We start from the raw sequence: 10,381 nt of genomic DNA on the forward strand, positions 1-10,381 counted from the left end.
TAATTTTTATCCCTACTTTTTTCCTCACCTTTCCTACACTATTTCTATTCTTCTATCTTCTACTTTTAGCATTTGCTTCATCAGATACAACCAAGTATTGCATACTTCCCCTTAGAACAGCTCTATAAGCTGAAAATGAATAGATACTTACAAATTATTACTATATAATTATCATTCAATATCATATTTTTTAGGTTCTCTAAATATGTATGCTATGTTGGAAATATTTTTATAATAAGTGAAACTTTGAATTTAATATAACAGAAAAAAATAATGCTAATAACATTAATAAGATTGTGATACAATTTGGATATAGTGTCTCTTGAAATTCTACTGTGCAAAAAAAATTAATAGTTTGAATAACAAAGTTCAGATATAAAGATGAGTCATCACAATGTAAATGATAATGAAGCCACTGGTGTGGTTAAGAAAGCACACGGAGAAAGTATGAAAGAAGAGAAGTGAGCTTAGGACCAACCCTTGAATGCTCCGCATTATATTGGGAGGGTAAATAATGAAAATCTGACAAAAGATAATGAAGAGAAGGCACAGAAATAATAGGAAAAACAGTAGAGTCTAATGTGAAGGAAGCCAAGGAAATAAGTGTTTCAACAAGATGTGGACATCAGCTCAAGGTGGTGGACGGGGTACATGCATTTGTTACCTGTCCCCCTTCTCAGAGCCTACAAAATGACATCTATATTATCAATGAAAATGCTGAAGAAGAGGAAGAGTATGACTAACAAATGAGACATTTTGATGCATTTCTGAAAGAATAAGGAAGGATGTGAGTTAAAGCAGCAGTCTGTAACCTTTTTGGCACCAGGGACCAGTTTTATGGAAGACAATCTTTCCATGGACTGTGGGTAGGGGTTAGGGGGTAGGGGGAATGGTTTCAGGACAATTCAATTCCACTACATTTATTGTGCACTTTATTTCTATTATTATTACATTGTAATATATAATGAAATATACAACTCACCATAATGCAGAATCAGTGGGAGCCCTGAGCATGTTTTCCTGCAACTCATGCTGCTGCTGATCTGACAGGAGGCAGAGCTCAGGCATTGATGTGAACAATGTGGAGCAGCTGTAAATATAGATGAAGCTTCACTTTCTCACCCACTACTCACCTGCTGTGTGGCCCAGTTCCTAACAGGCCACAGACCTGTACTGGTCTACAGCCCAGGAGTTGGGGACTGCAAAGTTAAAGGATTAAAGAGGTAGAGAAAACTAGAACCTAGAATAAAGTTTAAGGAGTCTAAAGAAAGAGTTGAAGAGCATGCATCCAATGGAAGCCTGAAGAAGCTCTGTAATCAAAGTTAGCACTAAGGATGGATGTAGGAAATGGGACCAAACAAAGGGAGGTTAGAGATATATATTGAACAACGGCTTCAGTGAAATGTGGGACTCCTTTTCTCTCCCTATCTCTACATGCAAAAAGTCCAAAGGGCTTTTCTCTTAATAATGTAAATGAACTTCCCATGGAAAGCTGAAGATTTTAATGGGAATGGTGGCACTCTACTGAGAGACCTTCCTACTTCGACATTCATATGTCAGCAACCTGCCCTCACATCAAAGCATAACCTGACCATCAACTCATGTCACTTAGCCATGTCGCCTCAACACACGTCAGAAGGGAACCAATTCTACAGACACACCATCAGGGGATTCAACATCAAATTGCAAATTTCTCCGACTTCATGTTTATATGCAATTCTAACTCAACAGCTACTGTTTAAAAATTACTGAGCTTATCAACTGGTCTCAGAATGCATACCAAGATAATATAGAAACAGCTAGAAACTTAAAATTACTCCAAGATAGGCATAGTTTAGACTGGAATCATTTATTATTCAAAACTTTTATATCACTAATTGACCTCTCTTCAAAAAATATAGTTGAAAAGTGTGTCCATAAGAACATATTCCTCAATGTTTTCCTAAGTAGGTGGCACATATTAAACACTTGTTCCAAAAATAAAAATAGAATATGTATTGCACCATGGTCAGCTGATATTCCTGCTGGGTTTTACAAAACTCTCAGTGCTGAGATACACATTATAATGGATGTTTCTGCAAACTTGGCAAACACCTCTGCAGGGGTTTGAATATAAAAATTACATTTAATTTGCTGTGACCATAGAGTTAGCTATAAAAATCATTTTAAGAACATTTTGTTTTTACATTTCTCTGAAAAAATTAGACCTTTCTAAAAATAATAAAGGATATATGCATAGGCAAATGTTTTTCTTTCAAGTACTAGTAAAATTTTACTTAAAACTTCTCTACTGTAGAATGTCTACTCTTAGTCCGGGTTCCCCTAAAGTAAAGCTAGAAACAAAATTTGCTTGTAGGTAGTTTATTTGAGATTAATCCCCAGAGAGCAGGAATAAGGGATGGGGTGGGGTTGAAAGGTGAAGCAGTATAAAGGAAGCTGCATTATGGATATGACTAGTTCTACAGGCAGCTGGAGTTTGAGCCCACAGGAACAGAGCCTTACAAAATGCACTCAGGCTGGTCACCTTGGAGGATGTATCAATGGGCTTCCATCTCCCATTCCCAGAGGGTGACTCCGCAGGCGGTTATCTTTCCTGTTCCTCCAGGTTGCTGTCAAGTTGCAACTTTGTAAAACTGCTTTCACCTATGCAGATCTGGTGGCAGTAGCAGTTGCAGGAGTAAAAATTCTTGTCAAGATAATTTTATCTGGTACACAAGAGGTATCTGAAAAACAATGAAGATAATTATCACAGCCTTAGTGTATTGAAAGGAACTCCATCGAATACTTACATAAATTCAAACACCCTAAAGTTGTGGTCTTTTTAAAATAAAATTATTTATTTATTTATTCGGTAAATATATTGCTTCCATTGTGTGTTAGGTCCTGTGACATACACACACACACACACACACACACACACACACACACACAGAGACTGTCTGGAAAGTATCCAGCCATGTAGTATGTTCTCGTTATATTAACAATGGCTGGATACTTTCCACATAGCCCTTGTATGTGTGTGTGTGTGTGTGTGTGTGTGTGTGTGTGTGTGTGTATAAGGCTTTTCAGGAGCTCATGGACTAATGAGAAAGGCATATTATCATAGTATACTTTATGATAGATGCGTAGGTGTATGTTGCTGTGGTAACCCCTAATAGAAACACCTAACCCAGATGACACATCTGGAAAAGCTTCCTGAAGGTGATATCTGAGTTGTGTTTTGAAGGTAATTTGGTATCAGGTGAATACATAAAGAGGTCACTTGCATATCCATCAAGTACAAGTATACAATAGAAAATTCATGATGAACTCTCACTTCAGTTCAGCATAACTAAAATACAAACAATTTAGCTATATAAAGGAGCAATGGCTCATACCATGATATGCTTTATTAACCACATTATTATCAAAGCAATTGTGACATTTTGGAAGAATTGAAATGCATGAGCAACATCATCAGATTTTCCTCAGCTGACCCTGTGAAAAATTATTCTCATGTATTCACAAATGGGTATCGCACACCTAGTATGTGTCAGGTACTGAGGATGTAACACAGGGCAAAGCAAGCTTAACGATCCTTGTGTAGTTTCCAATCCTATTCGGGGCAGGATACTCCCCTAAACCCTAACATAGATTCTGTATGTAACTGTGCACCCTAGGATCTGCTTGCCCTCACTCAGTGTCCTAATAAGGCCTAGCTCACATATCATTGCACTAAAAATAGAACAAAAAAATCCAACTCCAAAAGCATTTATGAGCAACACAGATTTTTACTAATGGTTCGGAAGGTGGCAAATGATGCACTTGCATTCCGCGTAGTACACAACAGAATCTATTAAATGCCCCCCTTAACCACATCTGTCTTTTGCTGAACTTTCATCCAGCAATAGCTGCCATCTCTCCCTCAAACACTTCTGACTCCCCCTCGAATGCTGTTGCTTGTAGCTTCCTTTCAAGGTCTCACTGTCTCTGTTTTAGGTGGTAATTTTGTACTTTCGTTTCTCCTCTCATTTGAGTTTCTAGCGCAGTTCTGAAGAATTTTATTTACTTAATTTTATTTTTATTTAATCGACATGTATGTTTAATTACTGCATGTGAGGCACTCTTTAAAAAACTGTACAAGTATAAATGTAAAAGGATGGAAAACATAGGCAAGCAGATATTTACTAAAAAAAGGTAGGCTGGACATGGTGGCTCATGCCTGTAATCCTAGCTCCCTGGGAGGCTGAGCCAGGAGGATAGCTTGAGCTCAGGAGTTTGACACCAGCCTGTCTCAAAAAAAAAAAAAAAAAAAAGGTTGGGGTTGTTACATTAATATCTTACAAAATATAAAATGCATTTCTGAGGATAAAGAGGAACACTGTGTTCTGATAATAGGTTCAATTTCCTGTAAGATACAGCAAAGTTGTAAAATATCTTCCTCAAATATACTATATATAGGACCAGGCTTCTCACCGCTCTTCCCATCCAGATGTGATCTTCCTCTATAAAAGCGCCCTACTTCCTAAGGCAACTTTCTTCTGCCCTCTTTCTCTGTGGCTATAGTGGTTCCATAATGTTACAGAAAGGCTAATTTAAAAAAAGAAAAGAAAAGAAAAAGAAGAGACCCTGAGCCCTCTTCCATCTCTGGAATTAGTGCAGTAGAAAGAAGAATAATTCAATTAGTAACTTGAGAAAGTGAGTGGGAATAGATTTAGAACACGTGTAAAAAGATTAGCTTTTGTTAAAGAATTCATCAGTTGTCACAGTGGAGAAAAAAGCAGAAAGGCTGCAGATAATCTACTATTCTGTGGTGGGAAGACTGTAGTTTATATTTTTAATTAATAAACTACAGGCAAAGTAATCAGCTGAGAATATATTTATAGATAACATGTTTATTTTTAAGGTGAGAATTGCATCGACAAGGAAATTATGCACAAAATTGCTTAATTACATAATCCATGAATCAACCCCATTAATGTACTACTGAATAATGCATGTCCTAAGAGCAATAGAAAAGTGTAAAAATGGCATGACCTTGAAGCCTGTGGTAGGCTGAATAATGACCCTCGAGATGTCAATTATCTGGGTCAGCCCTAAATGTGTGTCCTTAAGACGGAGGCAGAAAGAGATTTGATGATAGATGAGAAGGCGGCGACGTGATGACTGATGATGGAAGCAGAGATTGGAGCGGTGCACTTTGAAGGTGGAGAAAAGGGCCTTGAGTGACACAATGCAAAGGATGCAGCTTTAGAAGCCAGAAAAGGAAGGAAATGGGATTCCCATGTAAAGCTTCAAAAGGGAGCGTGGCCCCTCCCTCAAGGGTGGTCACTGATTTACACTCAGTGAATGCTCTCTGTTTGCTTTGCCCCAGACAAATCACAGACAGAATGGATTTCATGCTGCCCTCTCTGATCCCTCTGATTCGGTTTGACACTCAACAATGGAATATAGCAAAGTCACTCTTATTTCCTTATTAGTCTGTTTATTACAAGGGAATATGGCAATTGGAAAAACCTTGGGTATCCTTAACTTTTGTTTTCTCCTCTTAGTGCTGCTCCTTGGGTATCAAATGCCCTATCCTAAACACAGAAGATTTTCTCTTCTAAACTTTGTTCAGAATTTTCAATTTATGGGTAGTTCCTAGGGGACTTGAAACATTTGTGACAAGAACACTCCTTTCTGGGTACATTTATTCTAAGGAAGCTGAATAATATTAAGGCTTTATGTCAAACTCTGCAGGAGTATAGAACTTATTTGGTTTTCATTAATCTTTTATTTATTTTGCTATGTGTCTCTCTGGAAAGCTTATAATCTTGATCTGAGAAAATATTAAATAAAAATATCAAGAAATTATTGGATGATTTTTGAATAAAATGAATACTTCGTTTGCTCAGATGTTTTTGACAATCAGTCATCCCATGCAATTCAATTTCTCCTTAAGCAGATTTATAACAACAATTCGAACTTCTACCTATGGAGATAAAAATTTTTATCAAGAAAAACAATGTGCATCATTTTATTAAATCTCTTAATTTGTCTTAAAAACTTTGAAGAATTACTTAATAGTGCTAACAAATAATAAAATAAATTTGCTAAATGTGTATCTAACTTAGTCTTTTTCTTGGTTTTCCACATGAAAACCTGTCATTGTAATTTAGAAAATAAATTTGTAGGGTACATAAACTTTCAATAACTGGTATTGTAACAATGAATACATCATTCTTAATATAAGAAAGGAATGTGAACTTTGAGATGATTTTTACAGTACTGGCAAATATATATGCAACCATGTTAATCTGATTTCCTTTTCTGTCTTCAGATTTCTTGAGACACTACACTCACTGCCTCTAGTGCTACACCTCCTCTTCCTATTTAATAATCTCTACTCTGGCATAATATTTTGAAATTTAAAAAAAAGAAATAAATAAATAAAACTAACAAAAAAAATTAGTCAAGTTTCTGTTCATGAAATGTATAAGCATTTTTTTAGCCTTCATCATTCTCGACCTCTTTGCATTCCATGTTTAAACCTGAAAATATTTTCTTTTGTGGACTTGCCTGGCAGTACGTTCTCCCAAATAGTTTCATTGTTACTTTTCACTGTCTCTTCTCAATCTACCCCCTAATCAGCCATTCCATTTACCTGTCCATCTGTATGTCTATCCATTCTGTGGCTTATTTATACTCCACTTTGATCCAGAAAGAATTTAAGGAGGCTTATCTTCTTAAATGTAGGTCTTCTTTCAGGATTCTACTCCTGAGTGTCATGTATACTTTTAAGTATTTTTCTTTAATAGGTACTTGCCATAGGTTCTGCAAGTCCTGTGAATTGTGCATCTGCAATGTGGTTCTCATCCATCCTCTTCTTTCTATTTCTAATTATAATACTCTTTTACTTCTCACCCAGGTCAGTGGTTTTGAACTTCTTTTTTCCACAGTTCACTTAAGGAGAATATTATTCCTATCCAAAACACACTTTCAAAAGCATTGTCATATTCTAGTCTGTAGCAAAGAAGATATTATATAGGTATAATACAGATATAGTACACAGGTATAATACCATGGAACTAATTGTAATACCACTTTCTTTTCCATCAATTGAGAAAGCTTAAAGACAGCAAGTTCATAAGAGTGTCATCATTACAGAAATTTAAATTAGACTATAGTTTGGCTAATTTGGTTTAAAGTACATTGTTTACAAACTTGTATTTGATTTATTTATCATCTGCTTGATCTTAGACAAGAGACTTATCCTTTCTTTGACCCAATCTATTCATTTGAACATAGGGATAACAAAGGTACTTGTCTCATAGGGTTATTGTGATGATTAAATGCATGAATACATGTAAAGCATTTAGAAGAATGTTTGTTACATAATAAGCTTTAGTAAAGGTTAGCTATTAACACAGTATTTATCATACAATTCCCACAGATTTTACTGGTGTGTGTGGGGGGCTCATTTCAGTTAAGAACTACTTTCCTAGACTATTGCTATTACTATAGTTTTTGTTGTTGCTGCTATTGTTTACTGTGTAAATTCAAACTCCTCTGTCTAAAATTGAGATTTTAACAAAGGTGAAGGGGATGGATGGGCGATAACATTGAGAGGAGCTTTATATTCCATCACTTGCCTTCAGTCTTTCTTCATTCTGAACTTGCTCCAGAATTTTCTGACTCTATTCCTTTTGTGCCTTTCCTCTCTTCTTGACATGTCCTCTGAACTCCCAGCTCTGCCTGCAAGTATTTGAATGATTTTTCTAAGATGAAATACCTAGTTAGCTATATAAACAGAAGTAAAACCTACCATATAATATGTATACTTTAGATTTTATTCTAAGAGCCATATTGAAATTCATCTGCCACTTTCATAATACCACCCACACAGAAATATGATATCTTCACGCAAATCATGTTTGCCACTTTGATGTTTCATTCACTATCCAGTAGAGCTCGGCAACACCTGAAAATTTAGAAATTTTATTAAACCCTTCTCATACTAAGATACTTTACAAAATAATAGACAAATGCCAGACCCAACTTAATCCTGAGGACTAGTCCATGTTGCCAACATGTAGCTTTCCATACCGAAGGCATTTGACTAGCCATGACAAAATATTATTCTTTAACGTAATTTCAATGCACCACTTGATTTAAAATAACATTTTATAATAAAACTTCTCAAAAGAGTTTGAAAGTCTACTTAAATTACATTTAGTAGGCCAGCATTCAATAGTGTGATCCCCAAATACTTGCATCAGAATAATCTGTGATTCTTATGAAAAACAGAAATATTGGGCCATACTCAAGGTCTGCCCAATCAAAATTTCTGGGGCAGTCTTAGAAATCAGCATTTTTCATTCCAGAACACTGTAAGGCAAATAAATCAGTAAGAAGCACTTCTCTGTGGAGATACAGTGAATGTCTCTGCTCTCCTTCCCAAGGGGACAGCAGCAGCCCTCTCCCAACTGAAATACTAGGAATAATTAAATCCAAATGATCTTTCTGTCCAAGGTGCAAGAGTACTTTCTCACCCAGGTCCAGTGAGTCGTCAGGCCCTCCCAGGACCACCCTCAGCTAGCAGACTATGCAGTGTCTTTAAGAGGCCTCCAAAGGCAGAGTCCTTTAGGAAATTTTCAAAAAGAATAAAGCTACTTTTCCCTAGGAGGTCTCAGGAGAATCCGAGCCTTCAAATGCATCATCTGGACCCACCTAACAGGGCCATCCTGTTTGTGATATTCCTTCGGACAGAGGATTGGAAGAGGATTGGAAGGAAGAACCTAATTAAGATCTGCGCACAAATTGTCTTCACCCTATAAACCCCAGGAATCTTTATTTGCTGTGGTACTTCCAAATATTTCATATATTCAGTATATTTGAGAACCATTGATCTAATCATTACTTGCCATGTGTTTTTTTAAAAATGCTATATATGTCTTCGTATTTTTAAGTCTCTTATTTATAATATAACAGATAGGGTTTCCAAACAAAAGGTGGATGAAAGGCTGTAGCAGAATCATGTTGTGGAGAATCTTTCTAAAAGTACAGATTTCTGGATCTTTCCCTTCGATATTTGGATTCGGTCAGTCTGAAGTGGAGAATAGAGGTATTTTTGACAAACATCACTGGGAATTTGTACGTTCAGTCAGGTCACGGGACTTCTAACATTTTGTTTTATCTCCATAAGTAACTATGACTTTATAGCGATTATCAAGTAGTCACAGTATTTCTGCAATTAGTCGGTTGCTTTATGAAATACTTTAAAATGCATTTAATTCCTAGCTTTGGAGCACCTTTAAGGTAATTATTTAAATTTAGGTCAACATGCTTTTTTTGAAGGGGTATCCTCATAAGTGAGCTGCCATAGGTGATAGTTGTTCTTTTCACTTTATTTAGACTATCTTTCTATTGTTAATAAGATGCCCATTTTCCCATGGTTGTCTGTTTTCCTTATCTTACCTTGCACTACTCTTCCTAATATGATCTACCTGAATTTTCTCAGAACATCCAGTAAGGTATTTAAAAATAACCTGAAGGCTCTCCATGAATCATTTTAAATCATTTCCTTCCATTTTCCCCTCTGAACTAATTCTCACATTATGTCTCAGTTAATTTGTCTAAAATTGAATAACTTATGGTGGATATTTTAAAGTTTTCATTATCCTGCAAGGGTATTGAATTTGTTATTTTGTGATTACTTTTATTATCCAGTGTTAAAAATCACATCCAGGATATTGAAAGTTCTAAAACTACTTCTTCTAGAAAGTAATTTGTAACATTTAGAAGTGCTTCTTTCATAGTCCATCCCAATGAGATATTTTGCAAATTTATCATAAAATACCATTTTTTAATAAATGCACTGAACCTCATATATTCAAATGAGTGTTGTGTTCTTCAAAGTAAACATACTGGGAAGTAATTGACTTATATGAATATAATCTTGACATAATTCAAAATATTTTAAAACTCAATGATAGATCTCAATGATTCATCTTACTATCTTACTATTTTATAACCCTTGTCTTTCAGGGCTGTGGGGGAGAGATAGCAGCTGCATAAGTGGAAGGCTTGATAATGATTAACGTTCTTCCAATGCACCAGCTACTGTGCTGAAAGCATTTCATACATTCTTTCATTTAGTCACCACAGCAAAACAGTATGTTGATCCTATCTTTCTTTTATAGTTAAAGAATTTGTGATTTAGACAGGTAGCAGGTCCTCTTACCTATGCTTGTCAGATTCTAAGAGTATGTACATACAAAAAGTGCTCCTAACTTTTGTACTTTGCTGCTCAGTTACTATCAGTTAAGGGACTCACCCAATGTCATAGTTGTGAGAAGTGTGGAATTAGAGCTCTAACTCACAGTGATTGTATCATCCTGACTCCCTTATAATGTCAATG

The sequence above is a fragment of the Propithecus coquereli genome, unplaced genomic scaffold (genome assembly GCF_000956105.1).
Source record: "Propithecus coquereli isolate 6110/MARCELLA unplaced genomic scaffold, Pcoq_1.0 Scaffold258, whole genome shotgun sequence".
NCBI classification, from domain to species: domain Eukaryota; kingdom Metazoa; phylum Chordata; class Mammalia; order Primates; family Indriidae; genus Propithecus; species Propithecus coquereli.